Source organism: Ambystoma mexicanum, chromosome 12, assembly GCF_040938575.1.
Source record: "Ambystoma mexicanum isolate Mex_15411 chromosome 12, UKY_AmexF1_1, whole genome shotgun sequence".
In the NCBI taxonomy this organism is placed as follows: domain Eukaryota; kingdom Metazoa; phylum Chordata; class Amphibia; order Caudata; family Ambystomatidae; genus Ambystoma; species Ambystoma mexicanum.
In genome coordinates, this window is record NC_090936.1 from 836,634,677 (window position 1) to 836,660,095 (window position 25,419).

The following is a 25,419-nucleotide window of genomic DNA, read 5'->3' on the forward strand; positions in this document are numbered from 1 at the left end:
CATTTCTTGACCTCAGTGGGCTCACAAGATACAGTATTGAAACATGACCATTTCCGTTTACAAAAATGCTGCCTATTATATGTGTTGAGCATTGATGGCTTCCAGATATTTCAAAAAGAAAGCAGAGAAAAAACAGAGAGGACGTCCCTACAGTGGCCTTATCATCGGAGTCAGAAACTCTAACAGAGCCACCAGAATAGACCTGGAAAAGGACTCTCTGTTTGTGTTAGCAGTGAGTGTTTCACTTCCCTCAGACAATGCAAACCTTACTATCATTCATGTCTGCAACCCCCCCGCCCGGCATGTCTGATACAGCCCCTATTATAGACCTTGTAGAAGAAATAATATGTGAAAAGACTAGTAAGTATAGACGTGAAAAGATAATTCTGGGTTGGGATTTGAATTCATGTTGTATTTGTAGAGTCTGGAGACCGAATTGGTTCAAGTACACCCTGCCATGAAGGGAAATTTTGGTTTGAAGCAAAGAGAGACTGGGGCTGTTATATGCTTCATTGTGGTTTTACTGGGGATACACCTGCCAAGGTCACATGGAAAAATGCACAGAAGACTGCTAGATTAGATTATTCTTTGGTAACATAGAATTAATTCCCAACATTAGGAAATTAGAAATTGTTTCTAATGCATTCGGTTATCATGCCTTGCTTATCCTCTCGCTGGTAGGCAAGTCCCCAAGAGAAGCTAAGGGCAGTATTGATGATCTAGATGTAAATACTGCATGTAATAGGATCATCTGACCTGATAAAAACCTTGAAAAAGAGAAGCTGTTTGCTAGTAAACATTTAAACAACCTCATCGCTAATAAAGTGTTTGACTGCTGAGGGAATATAGTCTTGGATTGAGGAGAGTATGAAGAACTTAACCACCATTAAGGGCTGCTAAACACTTCTAACCTGCCCTGACACTAGACATCACTACGATAGAGTGACTAGAGAAAATAAAAAGGCTTTGAGAGCAGAACTCCGGTCTATAGAACAAGCTGAAACGTCCTTTTGTAATAAAGCTCTAGCCAAAAGACAGGTTAAAAATAAATATAGTAACTGAATCAGGGGCTGGCTGGGAGAACTTTTAATTGCCCTACAGCAAAACAAGTCATCTGTGGGATAGGGGAAACATAATTGGTGGAACACATTGACAAGACATTTAAAATAGCCACCCCGGAAAATCCAGAAAATAAAAACTACTGCAAGTGCTTTGTTATCCCTTTTGATCTAGATGACATTGAAACAAAAATTAGAAACTAAAAGAATCCAGAGCTCCTGGCCCTAACGACCTGTCAAACACAGTACTTTAGGGTTCCCCTGTCTTTTGGACAAACCTCCTGAGAATCTTATACACCAAGGTATGTGCAGAAGGAGTAATTCCACAATCATGGGGTAGGGTGTTGGGTTATATATATATATATATATATATATATATATATATATATATATATATATATATATATATATATATATCATTACATTTATTACTTGATTGAATTGTTCAAAGTTATATTTAGAAAGTGTATGTGTTCATACTAAATCTTTGTACCTGTGTTTTATCTATCCAAGCCATTATGATGCAATGCGTTCCATTCAGAGTGTTATGTTTGGAAAAGGTTCTGTTTAGAGTCAGTTGGTGGAGAGCTGGAGTATGAGCCTGCTGTCACAGATGATACTGAATAAAGTATCAGTGTTTATATATATTTGCCTGGACTTCAATTCTTAACATAGGGCTATCTTGATTCCCATCTATAAGAAGGGTAGCAGAGCACTGTCCGGTAACTACCGGTTACTGGCTATGCTGGATATCACCAGCATATTTTTGCTTCCCTCACATTAGGACATCTCGAAAAATGGACAGAAAGCAAAAAACCTGGTGGGTACTTTCCACATGGGATTTAGGAGATGATCAGGAACAATTCAATGCCTCTGCTTGATGGACCCCCTAGAGGGAAGCCAAGTCCAAAGGCAAGCCTTCACTGTATGTAGCAATGATTGGCTTCGAGTCAGCCTTTGGTAACATCAATAGGCATAAACTGTGGTGAAAAATGAAAGAGCATGGCAGTGCGGTTGAATTATTGATGGTAATACAGGGATTCTATAAGGGAACAACTGTGCAGGTGAGGATGGACAGTGGTGGGGCATGCACGCAACTATGCAACCATGTGGCAAACCTCAACAGCATAAAGAGTGAATCCTTTTGGTGCTATTGCTTAAACACAGACAGTAAGCAAATTCAAATTGCACTTTAGCAGGTTTGGACACGGGTATGTGCAACTGGGAAACTTGATAGACCTGAACCCAAATCGGTTGATGAATAACCCCTCGAGGCGTGGGCATAACTCTTGATTTGTAACCCTATATCTGTTCCTTTGTTTTCTCTTCTTTTTTCTTCTCTTCATTCTGCTTCAACCACTATGGTTTGTAGAAATGGGATTGAACCAAGGCAGTAAATGGACCATCTCGATTAATGAATATGAAATGGAAAGAATACACTTTTTGTTAATTTGTTAACTGATGCTTAGATGAATGTCTTTTTAATGTAAATATTCATCTTAATGTAATTCTGTTTTTTTCACTAATATGTACATTCTTTGAACTGTATACATACAATAAAAAAAGAAGTTAACATAGAAACCCTCTTGCTTGATGATTGAACCCCATCCAAATATGGTCCAATCTATTTGCTTCCTATTGTAGCTAAACTGCTTGAAAGTGTCATTACATGATGGTTCAGAGGTTTTGTTGAAACCTCAAATAGCGTGAGCCTATTTTGGGTGGGGTTCTAACAAGTTATATGGTGTGAGAATGTCCTAGTGTCATTTATGGATTACCATCAAAATTGTTTGGCAGTCTCCATTGCTATTGGCAATTCTATTGTTAATGATCACAGCTGATGGCATTCTGGGCAAAGCCATGCACTTGATTTCTTACTTACTGTCTGGATGGATACAGGTTATCTCTAGTTGGCATGCCACCTCCACCTGATACCCACTGTCCTGTGGTTTGCTTTATGGTCTATCACTTATTTATTTAAGCTGCAGTTTTAAGGATTTTCATTTTCTGGTTCAGCAGAAGAAAACCCACATCTTTATAAATTTGGACAAGGACATGTAAATGGCAAAACTGAAATGTAATACCTGCATGCTAGCCACCAGTGAATTGAACATCTGTAAATGGCTCAGGTTAAACTATAGACTGTGGTCGGATGACACTTAATTATCTGCAATACGCCAGCATGGTTCATTGATTGATACGGTGTAACCTGTAATGTGATAAATAACCAATCATAATCATAATCAAATCATAATCTGCGAGGAACTTAAGTTTGAAACTGGCCTAGGAGATCACCTCGGAATCCTAGGTGAATGTTGTTGCTGAAAAACTTTTGTAATCCTGTCCATTAATGAGGATGTTCTATTATGAAGATGTTCTATTATGTTACCAATTCTTACAAACCACTGTTTCTCATAGTGGTCCTTATGACTTGTCTGGACAATTGAACTATCTAGTTTAAGAACTTCCTATGAAAGTCTCATCGTACCTACAACTGGTATTAAAAGGTGCCAAAGGCATGAACAAAGTTTACAGTAGCTGCTTAGTCCCCTTTGCCCCCATTGATTTTCTTTAGGCTGCAGTTTTCATTTGCAGAGACCTGCAGTCCTCACTCAAAGTTTAAACCTTAAGTGAAATCTAGTGGCATTCATACTCTTCTGTGTTATTAGCATCCCTATGAAAAAGTGCTCTGCTAGCTCCTAAATGTCTTGGGCTACTCTTTATTTTTAAAATATTGTCAAAAATGTAGCAGTATGCACTAGTATTGCCTGGTCTTTCTTATGGCAAAGAAAGTAGCAAACATCTCAGACTGCTTAAGGAAGTGTAGCTATTGTTTACCTAACAGCCATTTGATTATTTGCAGGCCATCTTGAAAAGAAATTGAAACAAAGATATTAATATTTAATATTGCATTTCGGTAACAGCACTGGCATAATGGGGGCTCACGCAGGCCACACAGTGTGGGGGCCCCATGCTGCCCATGCCCACCAGGGGGGCCCAATGGGTAGTAGGTGGGGCCACTCAGCATGGCTTGCATGGGGGCCCCCGCATTTTCTGTTACACCACTGGGTGACTGGGTTGTGTATCTATATATATATTATGGGATCGTAACATGTCTGGCAATGACTTGAAGGTAATGTACCATGGTGCCAAGCTTTGGGAGCATATTGGACAAATGATTGAAGAAATATAAACGACCTGTGAGATAGAGGTACTGGGCCTTATTACGAGAAAGTCAGTAAGGGGTTAACGGCGCTGGTAAAGGTGCCAGAGCCGTGAACCCCTTACCGCCCTAATACGAGGTCTGCTCGCGGGACCCGCTAAGGATGCCTGGTTTTACCAGGCAGCCTTAGCGGGTCCCGCGAGTAGCACAGCATGCTAACAACGGGCCCGTCATTAACGGGCCTGTTGTTAGCATGCTCCCCATTCCCGTTGAGCCCTATGGAGGCTGAAATGGGAATGGGGATGTACCGGGACCGGGTTCCATGAATGGGGAAATAACCAGGCCCTCCAAGGTTGAAATGGCCCAGTACTTCCCATTCAGCGAACCCGGACCCGGAACCCGGAACCCGGAATGGAGGTAGCCATGCCGCAAAAAGCGGCATTGGCTACCTCCATTGTCGTAATGAGGCCCATAGAGTCCACTAGAAGCAGCTCACATCCTAATGAGATGCCAACTTGCTTTAGTTTAGTAGTAGGGAACACATTCACTCCATTGACAACAGAACACTATACATTAACAATGTCTAAAACATGGGTCTCAATTAGATCAAGAGAGTTTTATTTATTTATTTTATTTTTTACATTTATAGCACACGCACAAAGCCTTGAGGCATCTAGGTGCTAGTTAAAGTTACAGGCAGGTTAAGGTACGTTGTACAACACAGTTGGGTATGAGGTTATACAGTATAGAGTTCCATGACAGTTACAAGGTGAAAAGTGAGAGGTCAGTTACAGTGAGGTACACAACATTAAGATGTGGGTGTATATGACAATAGGGAAACACCCCTTTACTGGGTACTTGTTAATGCACGGAGGTTGTGTGGGATCACAGCAAGCATGTAAAAGGGGAACAGTTAAACAAAGGGTTGTATGTCGGCAAAGCCTCACCCAGAGGGGCTGGGGGCTTCATCATTTGTGCGAGGCATTACAGTCTGGACCTGGTATAATGTGATGTTATGATAGCAATTTCAGTTACAGGATTGACATTTATATGGGGAGCAGTAGAAGTAGGCCTCTGCTAGACATAAGCCAAATACAAGTTATACATTTGCAAGACAATTACAGTATGGTAAGCGGCACAGAGATTGGAGTTTTCAGGAAAGTCATTAAGGCATGCCCCACTCGCTGGGTCCATATTGAAGCATGATGGGAGTGCGGGATCACAGTGAAGCATAGAAGGGGGACAGTAATACGGTTGGTCGCAAGGTGCACACCAGTGATGCTGCACCCATTTCTGTACCAAGCACAAATCAGATATTCTTAAGGGTAGTAAGGCCTAACAGTGTCAGGCTGAGAATACAGTAGCAGAATGCCACAAGAGGTGATCTAGCGGAAGTGTGGTGTGGGATAGGAGGGAGGGTAGTATGGTGCGGGAGGCAGGGAGGAAAGGTGTGGGATTAGATAAATGGGATATTCACATCCCCCATGGTAGGTGCTGAATAGAGGAATATGCTATTATGCAATGTTAGTGTGCAGGCAGGACTGAGTGTAGGGCAACCTCACAGTAAGAGTGCATGGGTGCTCGAGCATCTTGGGAACTTGGTACAATGAGACAATTACAAGCAGTGTATAGGTAGACAGTTTGTAGTAGTGAGTGGACCTTTGTGAGGCAAGGTTTTACTATGCTGAAAATAGAAGCAAAAGCAAAGTGTGTGCCGGGATGGGTACACATATGGTAGATGCGGCATGGGTGGGAGACGGGGGATATCGCGGGTGGTAACAACTTTGGGAAATAGGAGGCCAGAGAAGTCGGGCCGTGGCTTACCGAGGAAAGTCGCAGTGGGGATGAAGATGTTGCCTCATGCCATAAGAGACAGAGCGATACGAGCAGATGGCTCTGAATGCAAGATGTGAAAGGGGCCAAACGAGTTTAGTTTTTAATGTGCTGGGGCACTTGGCACATTGGCCATTGCCGGACGGGGCCAGGCAGGGGAAGAGACCAGGTCCTTGAACGTGGGCCTTTGAAGTAGGGCAGTGCCACCTGCCGGCTTGCAGGTACAGGCTGCAGAAATTGGGCAGTCATCCAATTGGATGCTAGCGAGGTCGGGCAAATGACAAACAGATGTATAATTATTTATACTTATGAAGCCCAAAGGGCTTAACCTGTGTCTCGAAACCCAAACAAAGGATGCAGGGTGTGTGTAAATGTGGCTTCTGGTCTGGTAGGCACTATAGTGCTGATATAATGTCCCTATGCAAGAAATACTGTACTTCACGTTCTACAGCGGTGTGATTACCGCCCACATTCAGTAAATCCTCTTCCTGGTGCTAACGCTTTTCTCTAACTCAGTGATCAGGTCCCTGTGGGTGGATTGCTGCACTTACAGGTCTATAGATCCACAAATCTCTCCCGCCTTCAGTAGATCCACAACCTGCTGCTGACCCGATCTAGCCAGCTTGATGGTCAGGCCCCTAGCAGTGGATCGCTGCTGTTACAGATTCCTATTCATGCCTTTATCTTTAATAACTCCACATCCTGCTGCTGGCACTTCCTCTCCAACTCTTATCAGTCTCCTGTGGGTGGATCGCTGCTCTAGTTCTATAGGTGTCTGATCCCCTCTCACCTTCAGTAGATCCACATCCTTCTGGTATTAATGGGAGTTATGCTTCCATTAATCTCATGCAGCACACACTTCTCTAAGTATTTTAATTTACAGGGTCTAAGGACTGGTTGAAGAGTCAAGTAGCCGTATTAAGAAGGGATGGGACACGAGGTACCTAATCATTCAATGTCTCTGGACACAAAGCATTCCACTTGTCGTCTGCAAATATCTATATTTAGGAGAAATGCTATTTATTTATTTATTTATTTATTTATTTATTTAATTACATTTGTTATACACATAGACCCTGAGGTATCACGGCGTATTTACAGACAGTTCAAAACTTACATTCTTGACAGTTGTGGGCAGGGTGCGCCAGGAGACAGGTATGAGCCCAACAGAAAAAGAGAATGGGTCTGTAATGACCTATGGTGTTTGGGTGTTTAGAATTGGTCAGCGATCTTTTAAATAGTTGGTGAGATTCGTCTTGTTTGATGTTTGTTGGGTGGGAGAGTATTCCATTGTTTTAGGGCTAGAACTTTGAAGCTTTGTATGAGACAGTGTTGTTGAGATATTTAGGAGATTTGTTGCCAATGCATTTAGGAGTGATACATAGGGGTTTCAAAATAATCCTTGCCCTGATGGGAAGCCAGTGATTGTTTTCCCTAATGGTCGAGATGTGCTCATTCTTTTTTATTCCCAGTGTTGTGCGGAGGGCTTTGTTCTGCATAGGTTGGATTTTGGTCAGTTTGGCATTTGACGTGCCTAGTAGGAGCACATTGCAATAGTCCAACTTAGAGAGTGCAAGGGCTTTCACAAGTGTGATTCAGTTTTTTGGTGTGAGGAATTTACGGCTTAATGAGATGAGCTTGGTGGTGTATGAGGTGGCTGATGAGAGGGCATTAACTTGTTTGGTCATGGATAAGTTGTAATCTAGGTAACTCCTAGAGTTTTGACCTGTTTGAGAACTAGGATTGTGGTGCCATCGATGGTGAAAGAGACATAAGTAGACTGAAGGGATGTACGTATCACGCTTTTTTTAGTGCGCCACGTTTCCATCTCAGCAACACCTCTTACAATCACTGGCAACGTTGGCTATAATTTAGTTCTGATATATGGCTATTACTATTGTATTTGATGTTGTCTATCATGTTGCCACTGGCCATCCCCTGGGCATTTAACTTTTGAAAGGGTCTGAAACCCCTACACATGCATGCTCTTGCCACAACACAGACGAAACACAACCCTTTTCAAGTAAAATAGCATTCAGGAACATTTTAAACTCCAACACACATTAGATTCGAGTTAAAAATACTTGCCTGGTAAACTCCTCAATCAACAGGGTATCAGGGTTGGATTCTGGTGAACCCCGCAATCAACTGTGTGAACCCTCAATGAACCTTGAATCAGGGTATAATTCTCACTAACAATGTTTCCCAGTAGACACCATTGAGAGTAGTTAGTTTTTCATTGATGCCCTCTGTTTTTTTGCCTGGCCAATTTACTGGTCCTGTGTGCATGCAGTAATGTCAAACCATATTTCATTGTGATTCTTTTTGATTAATCACAGATATACAATCCAAGTTTATTGCATTGAATGTGTCACCCATAGGGTAGAAGTGTCTGCTTCATGTAGCATACTACATATTATCCAACCTTGTACATATAGTTGTGAAGTCATCTTAAATCGTCTTAGGGGTGGGGAGCCGATGATCAGGGGCCTCAGACTCCTATCAGTTCTGGAATTCAGGCAGAAGAGATGGTATACCCACACCCACACAATTACTCTCAACATCAGACCCATAATGACCCAATTTATAACATCAGGTTGATAGCAGGCCATTGGACATGCAAGGTGTGAGGCACTCTGCCAGCATTGCTCACAAGCCTCTGTTCACCGGCTACATTAGCTGTGGATAAAATGTAATCATGTACAAGTAAGCAAAGCATGTGGAAAACAATGCAGGTCGGCTAAAGCAAGCTCACAGTCAGACTAACAGTGTGAAGAGGCATCATGGTTGTATTTGCATTTCAAAGAGACGGTATCCTGTGGTTTCAACAAAGTACATTACTTCGTTGTAATTTAATTTGTGGTTGTTTCTCTGAAATACTTAGAATATGTATATGCATTTGGGGGGTAAGGGGTACACATGGGGGTAAGTAGGGATTTAGGGCGGGGGTGGTAGTGAAGGGGTGAGGTATAGAGGGATCTCTCTCCCCAAAAAAAATCGAAGTGTCATTTTGAAAAAACACCTTCGAAGTCAATTACAACAGAGTAATTGGATTTGTTGAAATGACATGGAAACAAAGAGACAGAGAGGAGCGTGTGCCCTACATTAGAACACTCTGACAGTGCCGTCATGGGGTCAGGCGTCCATACCAGAAGACCAGCCTGATTCCAAAAATGTAGATTGGCTCTTTATTTCCTCAGTGCATGGAGTCGTAGCTGGCTCTGTGGTACAAAAGGATACACTTGGCAGAAAAATAGTATGAACCGGTCTCCAAAAATCAGAAGCCACACTCCTGTACAGCCCACAGCCGGAACAGGTTTAGAAATCCCATGCCCCGTCATTGTGAAGGGCTGAACATATTTTCCTTAAATTGCTTCTCTCCCTCCCTCCATGTACACCCAATATATACCTATGCTAAATTAATGCCATTGATTTTGTGGCCCATGGTCAGGGCTGGTTAGAACCTATCCTATTTCAAGATGCAGTTGGTTGTGATTTGGGCAGTTTGTTTGCAAAGGATTTTATGGTTACGGTGGGAAGGAGGGCGATGTGGGAATGTGCAGATCTTATTCAGCAACAAATTCGTAGGGGTATCAAATGGTCTTTTATTATTATTGTTATTATTATTGTTATTATTATTATTATTATTATTATTATTATTATTATTATTATTAGTATTATTATTTAATTCTTATAGAGCGCCACGTGCCCATGGGCCTCAGGGCACACAAAAAACAAAGAATGTAGACAAGATGAGATGGAACGATGGTCAATGCAGGGGGGGGGCAGGTACAAGAGACAGCACTCTCCAGCCTGGTCTGAGATTAAACAGGTGAGTTTTGATTGATGTTTTGAATTCTGAGACTGAGCCGGCAGCTCTCATTACAAGGGGGAGACCATTCCAAGCTTTTGGTGCCTAAACGTCAAAACTGGTGCCGCCATATTTAACCAGCTTAAACCTTGGTTTCACCAGTTTGAATTTGTCCTGAGACCGTAGCTTGTGAATTGGCTGGCTCACTGTCTGGTGGTCTAGTAGGTATTCGGGAGCAGTGGCAGTCCAGCATTTGTAGGACAGTGTCAGGATATTTTGTGTGATCGTGTGCTTTATTTGAAGCCAATGTAGGATCTTTCTGGTGCTTGTGATGTGATCTCACATGGAGAGGCCATGGATAACATGGACAGCATTGTTTTAGGTGATTTAGAGCGATTGAATGTTGGTTTGTGATGTGCCGGCGAGTGACTGTTGCAGTAGTCTAGTCTAGTGTTCACTAAAGCAGTGGACAGTAGAGATCTGTTGCTGGTGGAAAGGTAGGGGCGTATATTAATGAGGAGTTTGGTAACATAGCCGCAAGTGGAATGGATGTGCGAGGCCTGTGGTCTCATGGTATGTACTTTGTATAAATACATGCCCAGTGTCATCACAATTTTCGCTACCTTGATTCTGCTGCCTGTGATGCTAAAGCTTTCGTACTCTGGACTTTCTTCAATTGTGGTCCTGAGGCCACAACAACGAGCTCTGTGTTATCCCTAATAAGGACTAAGGAATTTGAGGCCCTCCAAATTTGGATTATATAGTAGACAATGTTAAGGTCAAGGGAGTTCTGTATGTAATCGCCTGACAGCTCAAGGACAACCTTCATGTCATTGGCATAGTTGTGTATATTGCACATTAACGTTATCCAAGAGACTGAGCAGTGGCCTGCTGTAGATGTTAAATAATGTGGGGGTGATACAGGCACCCTGTGGGACTCCACAGGTCATGACCTTTGGTGTGGATTTAGTGCCTCTGTTGCCACTCTGGCAGGACAGGCTTCCAGAAAGAAGTGATACATTGAGCTGCTTGGCTGATCCTTTAATCTGGCCAGAAGAAGGGTATGGTCAACCAGATCAAAGTCCAGCAGCATCAATAAAGTTGGATGACCTCTGTCCAGTATGCTTGTTAGGTTGAACTTAAAATTCAGAATAGCGGTTTAGGTTACATGCCTGGCTCTAAAGCCTGATTGACGTGAGCCCAGTATGCTGTTGTTATCTATACATTCCTGGAACTGTAAATAGTCCACTATGTTCATGATTTTCAGCACAAATGGCAAATTTGTTATGGGATGAAGATTTTTATCCACAGCTAGGTCAAGGTTATTCTTTTTCAAGAGCAGCATGATCCATGCTTCCTTCAAAGAGAATGGGACTTGGCATTGACTAAATGAGAGGTTAACCAGTCTGGTGATCCATGGGGCCAGTATATCCATGGATCCTTTAAGAATGTTAGTTGGACAGCTATCTTCCAAACAGTATGTAGGTTTCATGTCAAGAATTATTTTGTAAATTTCGGGTTCAGTACTCTGCTTAAGATTGAATTCGCACCCATTAGATTCACTTATGATGGTCAATAATAGTCTGTTGATGCCCTGTGATTTTGGATGAAAATTCATCATGGATTTCCTGGCCACCGGCTGTGTCTCTTCTGAAACTTTGATTCATTGTAGGCTTTCCCTCAGTTGAGAATTTTAAAGAGTTCACTGGAACTAGATCTAGCTTTTGATATCCTTGTGTTAATGTTTGTTGACTTAGCTTCGATGATGGCTGCCTTAAACTTTTACAGTGACTGCTTGTAGGAGCTAAGTGTTTGAGGGAATGGGTTTTTTCGCCATTCCCTTTCCAGTGATTTGTTAGTGCGTCTTAGTTGAATGATAGTGTCATTATACCATGAGTTCTTGCTCTTTTCAGATTTTATCCTCTTGATTCTTTCTGGGTCAAGGGTCTCCATAGATGAGTTGATAGTATCCGTCAAGTGAGTCACCAGTTCGGTGGAGTCATTAAAAGAGTCAAGTGGAAGGAGCCTGGCAGTCAATAAGGCAGACAGTTTCAAGAGAGTTGCATTTTTTAAGTTCCTGCTTTTTTTGTAGTTTTGTGGCTGTGTGTCAAGTCTCATTGGTGGTGCTGGGGGGTGAACTAGAGAGTTCACCATAAAAGGATGGGAGCAGGGACACAACATCTGGGCTTTGCAGGTGATGCGTCAAGACCCAATCCAGTGTGTGTCCACCACCATGAGTGGGCCCTTTAACTTGTTGCATGCATCCAATAACCTTGAGCTTACCAAGTAGGGAAGTGGCTTGCTTATCTTGAGGGTCTTCAGCCCTTAAGTTGAGGTCACCTAGTACAATCATGGGTGTTTGAGCTCTGGTAGCGTTATTAAGGAGATCAAGGAATTGTTCCTCAAACTGTGTGGCATGTCCTTGGGTGGTCTATAAATAACCAGGACACTCAGGGTTATGTTAGCATTTATTTTGACTTTGGCAATAAGACTTTCACATCCTTCAGGACTTAAGTGCTTGATACTATTAAGCAGGCGGTCTTGCTGGATCTGTGTACCTAATTTTTCAAATGCCTGTGCTGATGATGCAAGGCGGTCTTGTATTGTGAAGATTGTGCGACGCGAGAAACCAACCCAAGACCCTCCTGGATGATTGATAGTTTATTTGTATAGCGCCTATACACAATGTGTTTCAAAGAGCTTCAAGGCAAGAGAGGGAGCAAGAGAAAATACAGTGACATTTTGACAAGGCTTTGAGACATTAAGAATGTGAAATTACTATCGTACTAGGCCTGGCGACATTTCAGATAGTGCTAGAGCTATGGCAAAGATAAGGAGGAGAGGCGGGGGTAGGAGATGAGACAGACACGGAACTACTGTACTAGGCCTGGCAACATTTATGGTAGAGCCAGAGAGTTGACACAAGGTTCAGGGAGGGAGGGGAAGGGAGAAGGAGAGGAACAAAACAAGCGACTATCGTACTAGGCCTGACGACATTTCAGGTAGCACTAGAAGGAGAAGAAATAAACAAGGAGGGAGGAGGAAGACAAACAGCTACTATTGTACTAGGTCAGATGACAATTTCAGATACAGTAAGAGCTATGACAGGGATAAGGAGGGGGGTGGAAATGGAACAGACAAGCAACAATTGTACTAGGCCTGATGACATTTCTGGTAGAGCTGGAGAATTGACATGAGGTGTAGGGAGGGGGGAGGAGGGAGGAGAGGAACAAAACACAAGTGACTATCGTACTAGGCCTGACGACATTTCAGGTAGTGCTGGAAGGGGAGGAAACAAACAAGGCGGGAGGGGGAGGAAGGCAACCAGCTACTATCTTAGTAGGTCAGATGACATTTTTGGATACAGTAAGAACTATGACAGGGATAAGGAGGGGAGGGGTGAGTAGGAGATGAGACAGGCAAGCAACTATCATACTAAGCCTGACAACATTTCTGGTAGAGCCAGAGAGTTGATACGAGGTCCAGGGAGTGGGGGAGAAGGGCAGAGGAGAGGAACAAAACAAGCAACTATCGTACTAGGCCTGATGACATTTTACGTATTGCTGGAAGGAGAGGAAACAAACAAGGGGGGAGGAAGACATACAGCTACTATCGTACTAGGTCAGATGACATTTTGGATAGAGTAAGTGCAAAGCGTATAGAAAGGGTGAGGTTCCAATACATCTGAACTTCAAAACTGCAATGTTCAGCCAGTGGGTCTGCATCACTGTTCACATATGAGGCTGTTCCTTATATGGGAACTAAGGAAGAAGTGCTCGCCTTTTTATCCCTTGAATGGCCTTGAAGGTACCAAAACCAATAAGTAGCTCCTCACACATTTTTCCCACTCTTTTCTGAGCTTGCATAATGAAGATTTTGAAACATGGTTTTCTGCCATGGAGATATTGCAACAATTGCTCACCTAACATGGAAGCACATACTAAACAAAGGAAAAGAGAAAGAACTTCTGTTAGGTGAATCCCTAATGCTCAAATGCAACCCATCCCTGAGTTGTTGTTTATTTCACAGAATTTCAACCTCAAAAGGGAAGCACTTACAAATATATAAAATGCAGGTTCCAACCTTGAATCTGTATTTCTGTGAGGTTCCAAGACATCTGACATTCAAAACTACAATGCTCAGCAGTGTTTCTGCATCACTGTTCTCATCTGCGGCTGTTCCTGGTATGGACCCAGGAACAGCCTGCAGCAGGATTCAACTGGGGGGTCCTGAATCAACTTCCCATGCCACAGGACAGACCTTCCTAGATTTCTGTGGCGCAAGCACTAACTGGGAAGGCCAGACTGAGTTCCAAAGTCCAAGGCTGTCTCTGTAGAGGAAGTAGATGGTAGGCGAAGACTTCCAGGGAATGGTGTAGTCTCAAGCAGGACAAAAATAGGGACAAGTATGGAGTGGTCCCAAGCAGGTCATAAATAGGGACAGGTACACAGGAACCGGTAGGAATAGCAACAGGAGGAAGGATGGAAAAGGAAGCCAGGAGGGGGCAAGAGCACCGGGAAGGCAAGCAAAAGGAAGGGAAAGCAAAATGAGACTGGGCAAAGCAGAGAAAAAAATGAAGCAAGGGTCAGCAGGGCAAGGGGACAAGGGCAAGGACCTCTACAAAGGGGCAAGGGGATTAGAATAGGAACGCTGGATTCCTGAGTGCAGCACAGGGCAAAAAACAATGCATTAAGATGCAAGGAGTAACAGGTCACCAGCCGTTATATGGGGCTGACACCCCAACAAGACTTGAACAGCAAGCCGACATTGCACTGAACGAGGACCACGCCAGTCCGTGCATGCACAGTGACTAAAAAATGGCTGCAAGCATTTCGATAATGCACTTTGATAAGCACACTGAATGCCACAATTTAATTTTCAGAGAAGGGGATGGTCTGCAACACACCTGGGATGTACCCAGGCAGGGTGGCAGTGTTGTTACATGCATACTATGCACACAGCACGATGAGAGGGAAACCCACACATACACACGTGTTTTTGTATGGTGTGCATGTGCTGCTGAGATGGATACCAGGAATTGAAGGGAAGTTGATTGTCCAATGTGTTTCTGTTCAGACCACAGTGCCCCGCCACCATTATGTCAGGCACTCAAACACTGCTATACCTGATAAAAGGCATGATTATACTTGTTGCTACTGATGATGACAACATGGAGTGGCGATCCATATTATCCATCGGTCCCACCCTGACATTGAAAGGAGTAACAAACACAGAGTTATTCGATGATGAGGAGTGAGAGGTAGTGTTTGAATCAAGCATACCATGTCCAGTGCACAAAAAGAAAGAGCAGTGTTTCGGATAACGCAACTGGTGAAGAAATAAATAAAATACTTGCATGAGAATCTGGAGAAAGTTCCAAAAGTCCTAAGACAAAGGGACCCCATGATGTGGGCATACTAAAAGGGGCAGGAGCAGTACAGATTAAAATAAAAGAACAACATTTGTTAACTCGAGTAAAGCAATACCCCTCTCCCGAGAATCAGATGAGGGCATACATGAGACATTGCGTGCCCTTTGACAGCAAGGCATAATACAGGAGTCCACGTCACCTTGCCACACAGCTATCTATCTGATCAAAAAATCAGAGGTCCGGGCCTGGCATTTCATACAGGATTTACGCTCTCTTAACAACATCCTTAAGTTAGAATATCTATTAGTTCCTAATGATGTGACAATGTTTTGCAGTGTTCAAGTGGAGACAAACTACTTCATAGCTGCAGATTTGAAAAATGCTTTTTTTCTCCATTGCCATGCATCCAAACCCCAGGTATCTCACTGAGTTTACGTATCGCGGGACCAGATTTGAACATAAAAGGATGCCTCAAGGCTACTGTGAGAGACCCAGCACATTCAACAGAATAATACAAATGGATTTGAGCTAATCACAGTTTGAAAGTGCAGTGATACAATATGGTGGATGAGCTTTTAGTGTGTAGTACAACAGAGGAAGAGTACAGAAAGGACTCAGTGACACTACTGGCATTGCTAGCTGACGTAGGTGTACAAAGTGCACAAAGACAAATTGCAGTATTGCCTAAAAGAGGTAGTTTACTTGGGCCAGATTCTGTCAGAAGATTGCGACTATTTCTTCCAACACAGTGCTAGCAGAGGTAATCCACAATTGTGCTCCTCCAGCGATTTACCATCTGCTAGCAGCACAGAGAAATGAATATCCGCCATTATCCAATGTGACGTTGCCCCATGTAAAGATGGCCGCCACAGACGCATGATGAGAACAAGAGTACCGACGAGATACATTGCCGTACATCTCTCGACTGGATTGGCTGACTGATCGTATATCCCTGCCAATCGATAACCGGTAGGCATAGCCGGACTCTCACCCAAAGGACCTCGCAACAAGGACAACACCTGTCCCGTGCCATAACCCTGCTGCAGCCGGTGAGTGGCAGTGGAGCAGGAGCTCCCTATCACTGCCGGAGCAGTGCAGCACTCCCCAGAGTCTCAGGGTTCCAGAGGCAGCCATCGGGCTACACCTCACCCAGCTGCCACATCTAGAGTGGATATTGCCACTATTACATCCAAAACTGTGCTAGCAGAGGTAAGTCACAATTGCGCTCCTCCAGCGACTTACCATCTGATAGCAGCACAGAGAAACGAATATCCGCCATTATCCAACATGAGGTTGCCCCGTGTAAAGATGGCCACCACAGACACATGCCGAGAACAAGATTACTGACGAGATACATTGCCGTACATCTCTCGACTGGATTGGCTGACTGATCGTATATCCCTCCCAATCGATAGCCGGTAAGCATAGCCTGACTCTCTCCCAAAGGAGCTCGCAACAAGGACAACACCTGTCCCGTGCGTGTCTGTGCTGCCAGTGCGCCTTCGCAAGTCACTCTGCCCAGATAACCTTGTTCCCGACAGAGGACTCAGGAGTAAGTACCCTGCCAATATCCCCATAATTATAATGTCTGACACAACAGCAACTTCACGTCCATACGTCTGTTAAGTGATCTCTATTTAGTGACACAATGAGGTAGTACCGGTCACCCCCTCAGTAACAAATGCAATACAAAATCACCTTGCAATATTTGTGATCCAATGCTTAATGTTAACCTCTAAACATGTATACTCATGTCGATATCGGCGATTGGACTGAATTGTAACCACCTCCCTTTTTTTGCCATATGCATTGCTTTTAGTCATGAATAATTATTCTCTATACTAGGAATGTACCGCAAATCTGTTGACTTTATACGATGCTTGTATATTTTGTTGCTCATGTATAGTCAAGTAGAGACTTCCAGTATCCATTAATGCACAAGTACTATAGTAGCAATGACACACAGCAATTACCTGGTATAGCTGACGTCATCTCATATCAGCCCATATTACACATCTTCATGCCTTTAAACTGTTGGCGCATGATAATACATCTGGCTTAGCCCCACGCTACAGACATTAGGACTTATACACTTTGTCTTACTCACACTTTATGGCTACACTGCTTAATTAACCAAAGCACTGCAAAACCCTTCCTCATCCCGAACTTTGACCCATGTAAGCCGTATTTAGTACTATCCAAAGATATGAACGGTCAGCTATGAACTCACAAATATCCAATTCACCTAACCATGATACTCACTAGCCAAGGTATACTGCTTTACATATCTCCTATACTTACCTTTGCTATAGCATGCACATTATTGAGAGCAGACCAAACATCAACACAATACAATCAACAGCATACCCAATACAGTTATACATTGGCAACAATGCCTCACGCTACCAATCACTCGGAACTCTGCACCCAAGGGACATTTATTTAGTTAGGAAGAGGCATAGCACACTTACTTAGACCTAGACATCACCCCTTACCTTGTCCCATGCCATTTCTACCTAGGACACCAGCATTCACCACTATAGCACTTACCCCATAGTACGCCCACATCCAAGCCCAAATTGGCCAAAACAAATAGACTATCCTCCCGCACCTTGACTACCCCACCTCCTAAAGACAGTATTAAACACCACCAGACCAACAGCAAAATCACCATCATACTTATCGCTCCGACGCAGGATAAGCCATCACCCAAATCCAAGCACACAAATACCCCGAACCAACCTCCCCCGCCGCCTCGCATCACAGACTATAGCCAAGAAAGGCTCATCACAACCACTCCCCATCAATACCCTGTCAACTAAAGTCAATCCACTAAAAGGTGCCCTTCACAATGTCAGATCTCTAGGCGCTCACGCCATAGATACCCACGATTTGATCCTTGATTATAACTTAGACTTCATCGCAATAACTGAGACTTGGCTTCACGCAGCCTCAGGCCCAATGCTCTCCTTAGCATTACCTTCTGATTACTCAGATCGACAAGAAACTACAGGTGGTGGAGTCACCATAATCTTTAAAACAATTCTAAAGTTTAGAGAATGTAAAACTGAAACACTACCAGGCTATGAACTCTTATCGCTCAAAATTGCCACAGACCCAAACGCTACTATCAACCTCCTAATAGTGTATAGAACACCCAGTACCACTAATAACCCAGACATAGAAATACCACTACTTATCACCCCTCTCATTAAACCACATACCAAATGTATCCTCTTAGGAGACATCAATCTCGGATATGAGGACCCCAGCGACCATAGAGCCACTGCATTCCACAATGCCTTCCTAGAAAAACAATTCAAACAAAAGTTCAAGGTTCCAACACATAGAAAAGGTTGCACCCTCGACTGGATCCTAACACTAAACACTACAATACAAATAGAAGACATTCTAGAGATCTACTGGACAGATCACTCCCTCATTAGATTTGACATCATCAGAACAAGAGATGCCACCACACACACTCCCCCAATACACACCATGATGAGAAATTCTAAGAAACTCACCACAGAAAACCTACCGCCTCTGCTCAACAAGCTACTCACCACTCAACCTTCCCCTCTGCACAACCCAGCTGAAATCTCAGCACACCACCATTCCGTCTGCCAGTCTCAAGCAAGCCATTGATGAAATAGCTCCACTCAGGCCCAAACGAGCAAAACAAAAGCCTAGCAAACCCTGGTTCAACAATGACCTCTTAGAACTAAGAAGAAAAAAGAGAGCACTAGAACACCTATGTAGAAAAAACCCAACAATGGAAAACAAAAAAGAATTACATCTAATCTCCAATTTTTATAAGACACAAGTATACACACAGGAAGCCAACTCACCCAATACCCGCATAGTAAATGCCTCATCTAACAGCAAAGAATTATTCTCCATCATAAAGGAACTAGAAACACCTTCCCACCTTCCCAGCATAGTGGTAGTAAATAAAACCTGGTGCACTACCATCTAAGATGCTCTAGGTGCAAAAATGAATACTCTCCAAAACAAAATTGAATCGCAAAGAAAAATATTAGATACCGCCAACAAGACAATACCATTAGTAGACACCACTCCCACCAACAATATACCAAAATTCCACTTTACTGCAGTAACCACTGAGCAAGTATCTGAAACGATAGCATTGTTGAAAGCCTCTAATTGTAAAGGAGATAACTTCCCTGCTAAACTAATCAAAGACTGTGCCCCTATACTAGCTCCCATCATAACTAATGTTGCCAACTCCACCTCCCCAACATCAAAGAAGCATTTGTCACACCATTACTTAAGAAGCCCACATTAGAACCTACCATACCAACCAACTATAGGCCCATCACCACAGTGCCCTTCCTCCTCCAGATTATAGACAAAATAGCCTACACACAAGTTCAAGCCCACCTTGAAAATAACCACCTATTAGGAGAGAGACAATCAGGCTTTCGCCTGGGGCACAGCACCGAAACAGTACTATTGGATCTGAAAAATTAAATGGATGCAATCAGGGATGGAGGCAAACTCTGCATTCTATTATTGCTGGATCTGTCCGCTGCATTTGATTTAGTCGATCACAGTAAACTGTGCCAAACCCTAACAGATAACTTCCACTTCCCCAAGGAAGCATCCACATGGATTAACTCCTTCCTATCTGACTGAACCTCCAGAGTAGCCATTGGTGACATAGCAGCTGACCTGATACCAGTACCTATAGGAGTTCCCCAAGGATCCTGCCTCTCACCAACGCTTTACAATGCATAAACTAAATTACTCTTCACAGCCTTAGCCGCTATGGGAGTAATTTACACTAATTTTGCTGACGATACACAAATACATATCCCTATCTCAGGCAATTTAGAACAAGACACCATTTTAGCAAATAAAATATACACCATCATCCAAATCTGGATGGCAGCTAATAGCCTTTGCCTAAATGGAGAAAAAACTGAGATCCTCATAGTAGGCTCACCACCCGTCTAGCCAATCTCCACCCACTCTACAAAAGTATTATCATCGATAATACCCCTATACCCATCTCAAATCAAGTAAAAACTCTATGAGTTTACCTTGATTCAAGTCTCACCATGAATAAACATATCAACGTCCTGGCATCTTCCACTGCATACACCACCAAACTGATTTCACTAAGCAGGCCTTTCCTCACAGCAAAATTGCATAACACTAGCAAGAGCATTGATGCTAACCAAACTAGACTATTGTAATATACTCATACTGGGCACCTCCAAAAGAAATGTAAACATAATGCAACTACTGCAGAACAAAGCCCTAAGATCAGCAATAGGCTTAAAAAAGGGAGCACATAACTCATTTTAGGAGAGAAGCACATTGGCTTCCCATCCAACACAAAATGCTCACACTCACACACACATGTGTAACAGGCCACGCCCCCAGCTATCCTTAACAATTGCCTTAGTGGCAAAGAATCTATCAGGACCCTGAGATCCACTGCCAACTTACACCTGCATATACCACACTTTAAAAACACCAGAACTGGCAGAGCCTGCTTCCCTGTAGCAGCCCCAAGACTATGGAATTCTCTACCAGCCAACCTAATCAATGAGCTGTCCATAGTCATCTTCAAGAAACTCCTTAAAATGTGGCTCTTTAATGAATTCTAAATTCCTGTCCCTTTTAAACACACAGAACAAATGTAAATAGTGTTAATGTAACTACCAAGCATGTTTTTGTGTACAAAGCGACCAGTAACCGTTAAGCTTCTACAGACTGTAATTTCTTTATAATTTTTGCAAAGTGTCATGTAACCTTAAACCTTAAATAACACCAGAGAGAGTTGAGGCCATACATAAAACACCCAGACCAAAGTCAGTGAAAGAAATGCATCAGTTTCTAGGGTTGTGCATCTATTGCAGGGCACAGGTTTTCACTTTAATCCACTTACACCAGCAAACACTAAAATAAACTCAGAAAAACAAAAACAACATAAAATAGACAGTTGAAATGGGTGAACATGTTGACAAACTTAAGCATGAGTTAACACATGCACCAGAATTGGCTACACCCAATTACAAAGAGAAGTTTCACTAGATTTCCCATTCAGACGGTACGGTAATTACAGTTGTACTAACACAAAAGAAGGGACAGGGACACAAGCCACTGGCTTATTGCAGTGGATCTCTAGCTGCACTAATGCAGGGACACCTTCCATGTGAGCAAGAACTTGTCGCTGCTACATTTGCATTTGAGAAAGCTTCCACATATGCAATGGGGTGCCCTGTAATTTTGTACGTAGAACATGCACTGTTCGCAATATTAGAAAGAACCAAATCATCATATTTTTGACAACAAAAAGATCTTCATGGTACAAATTAATACTGACAAACACTTCAATAGAGGTGGTAAGGTGCCGAACAATAAAGAATTTTCAGAAAAATAATTGAGGAGGGAGATTACATGCATCATTGCTTGCATCCATAACAGGAGTGAAGGTAACCCCCTGATGAAAGAGGAAGTAATTGAATAGGGACATGACCTTTATTGATGGAAGCTCAAGTATCAACCAAAGTACAGGACAAAGGCATTCTGGTTCAGCAGTAGTGGGACATAAAGACAGAATACAGAAGGAAGAGGAGTTGATAGTGTACTATGAAACATGATTGCTAGCAGCAGATTTAGTGGCATTAATTGAGGTACTAAATATGTCAGAGGGTCAAGCGGTTAACATCTATTCTGACTCTGCATATGTAACATCAACTATGCATTCAGGGTTCACAAGGTGGGAAAGGAGAGGGTTCAAAATAAATGATGGCACACCAGTACTGAATGCAACACTGAGGAATAACTTCTTAGAAGTGTTACCACTCCCAGCAGAATTGGCTTTAATAAAGTGCAAGGCCCACATGGAGGGCAAGATTTAATTTCATTAGGTAATGACAAAACAGATCAAGCAGCAAAAGAAGCAGCCTATATTCCAGAAGGGACACATGTGCTATTCATTGGTGAAGGAGAAAAATACCTCGTATGGCATTGATAAAAACTAGAAAGGAAAAAGATGCTTTGGCTGAAAATTTTAATGCAACCCTGATAGTACACATAATAGAATTGCAGGTAGAAGCACCAGATGATGAAAAAGAACTCTGGAAGAAAAGAGGATGCTCTTTGTCCCCAAAAGATTTAATTTGGTGGCATGATAGCACAGGTCAGGTGGTAATGCCAAAAATGTTGTTGAAAGTAACCCCGCTACCCTGCCCATATAGTGAACGAGCATGTGGCTAGGGGATAAGGGAAGACCACTTTGTGCCAAACGTATACGAGAATGTTTCTGAATTTGTGAACAACTGTTTGATTTGTCAAAAATTCCTACCAGGTCACACTTTAAGAGTAGTAAGGGAAACGTTGCCATGATTGGAGGGGCCCTTCTGGCAATTGCATATAGACTATGTAGATATGCAAGATAGATGTACCTCTTACAGATACATGCTTCTTGTGGAGTGTCCATTTTCACATTGGTTTGAGGTTTGTCCCTGTGCCCAGAATGATGCTGATTCCATTGCAACATTCTTGGTGAGAGATGTGTTCCCAAGGTGAGGGATTCCAGATGAAATTTGCTATGACAATGGTCAGCATTTTTAAAGGATTTGGTTAAAGAAATCACCGCCCTCTTGGGGATAAGGCACACATTATGCACAGTTTATCATCCACAATTCAACAGTTTGGTTGAGAAGATGAATGGCTTATTAAAAATGTGCCTTTGCAAAGCTAAAGCACACACTTGGAAAACCTTGGTTGCACTGCTTAGCTCTTTTACTTTTTGCTTTGTGCAATTCACGTGGAGTAGATCATCATCTCATTCCACATGAGATTGTTACAGGTCAAAGAATGCATGTGCCTACACCTCTGTCACGTACATTGTCTCATGCCAAATCCTCTGCTTATATTCTGGGGGTAGAGTTTCACACGTATCTCACAGACAATACAAAATCAATATTTAACCCTGTAGACAAGGCTGAGAGCTCCAGAAGAGCAAACAAGTGATCAAGAAGGACAGTTTCCACAAGTGGCACTTCTCTATCCAGGCAACAGTGTGTACGTAAAAAAGAAAACATATCAGGAGGTGGAAAGAAGAGTGCTTTACTGGTCCTCACATAGTGACTTATGAAACACTGACTGCTGTAAAAATTGAGGAATGCAGAGGATGGATTCACATCACCGACGTGCGCAAAGACAAGAGCACTGCCTCCCATTGAGAAGAGGAGCAGAGCACCACATAATGGGAAGTATTTGAAAACTTTCATTAACTTCCTTTTCAGCTACAAGACTTTACAGAAGACCAACAAGTGGAGAAGGAGGGGGAGTTTTTCAGGACAATGTTTGTATAAAGAGACAGCGAACGATTTCTACATTTTTGATTATTTTGATGATAGTGTGCATTAGTATTGGACTAATATGGTTATTATTGTATGTGTTGAATGAACAAAAAAAATTGCATTTTCTAATAATAATAGTGTGGGGAGAAAGAAGAGCAGTATTTAAATGGGGAGGAATTCGATCATAACAGTGTAAAGGGGCAAGAACTTACATCTGGGAATGTCTGGTATGATGAATTGTTACAGTTTCGATAAAGGGCAAACAGCATGTGTTATGTTTGCTCACTAACCCCACACGTAATAGGAGCACCCAAGCTTTTTCTTACCCAAGCAGTATCATATGAGGAAGCAGGATGCATAATGCACCTATTGCTCTGCAAACCTATGGGGCTTTTCCAAGGAACAAGTGTGGCTGTCCTGTGGGTGGTTGAGGGGAGGGAGTTTATGCAGATATCTATGTGCAACTCAATAGCATGGCCAAAAAGAGTGAAACAAAAAGCTGATAATTAAATATATAACTGAAGGCCCTAAATGTGGGGAACAAAAGGTTAAAGCGCACCAATGACTGCAGTGTGGGGTAAGGAAGGACATAGCATTCACATAAGGTGTCACATAAGACCATTGATGAGAATGAAGGAAGCAGTGTGGTACGGTGGCCAATAGTGGAGGGGAATAATGCAATGTTGTGCTGAAGGTTTGGTGGGGTTTGAACAAAATGTGGTCTCTAAAGTGAATGACAGTTGCAAGGCAGTTTGGGGAAAATGTGTTAAGTGAAGAGCATCAACCATTATACATTAAGAGCTCTCCACAGCTTTCTTTGTGTTTCAGGTCCAGTGGGTCTATCCATGTGGGCACTAACAATGGCTGTGCAAAGGTGATGAGGAGTGCCACTTTGATGCAGGGGTATGGGGTTATAATGGACATCTGGTGGACATGTGGATCGAAGGCCTACCCACATCTCCATCCTAATTGGTGTGGTCTTTGTGCACTTGTCACACTGCACAGTCCTGCCTTGGTAGAGTCCCGAGGCAGTAAATACAATGTGGGGCTTTCATTGAGTAAAGAATCAAGTGAGTTAGGGGAAAAGTTGTTACAGCATGACAAGGAACAAGCAAGACAAAGCAGGAGGAAACATTGTAACAATTATTGGTTGGAAAAGGTTCAGAATGCCTGTCAGCAATTCCAGCAGAGTATCAGCTATTCTTGAAAGCAATCATTTCTTTGTTTCCCTATTGTTGCCAGGAGTAGGGGTTGTAGCTAATGCTAAATGTTTGCAGTTGACGCAGTATGAGTTACTGTGACTGGCAAAACCAACTGCAAAAGACCTGAATGCAGTGAAAGAAAAAGTATGGCCACTGCGTGTCCTGGCACGTCAAAGTGGCTATGTTTTGGATTTACTCACTGCCATTGGGGAAGGGGTGTGCTCAATAATTGGCTGCAGTTGCTGCACCATGGCACCCAATGGAGACACACCAAATGGAACTTTGCAAGCTGCTATTAATGAAATACAGAAACTCCAAGAGAAGATGTCAAAAGAAGCAAATTGAGTGCAAACAAACATTTGGCTGGACACCTTTTTGCCTGGGTTCCTACTTGGCTCTCAGAAATGTTGAAAATCACTGTTCCCATGTTGATCTTCATGCTTATCACCTTCTGCATTGGCAAACATATTTTGAGATGTTATACTAACAAACAAAGAGGAAGATTTATACTACACCTGAGTGTTGATAGGGTTCATAAAAAAGAGAAGGGTACCAATGAACTATGTAGAGGACGATATTGATGGTTGGGTCAGAACACACCCTGAGGATTTAGAAAACTATGAGCAATTGTGTATC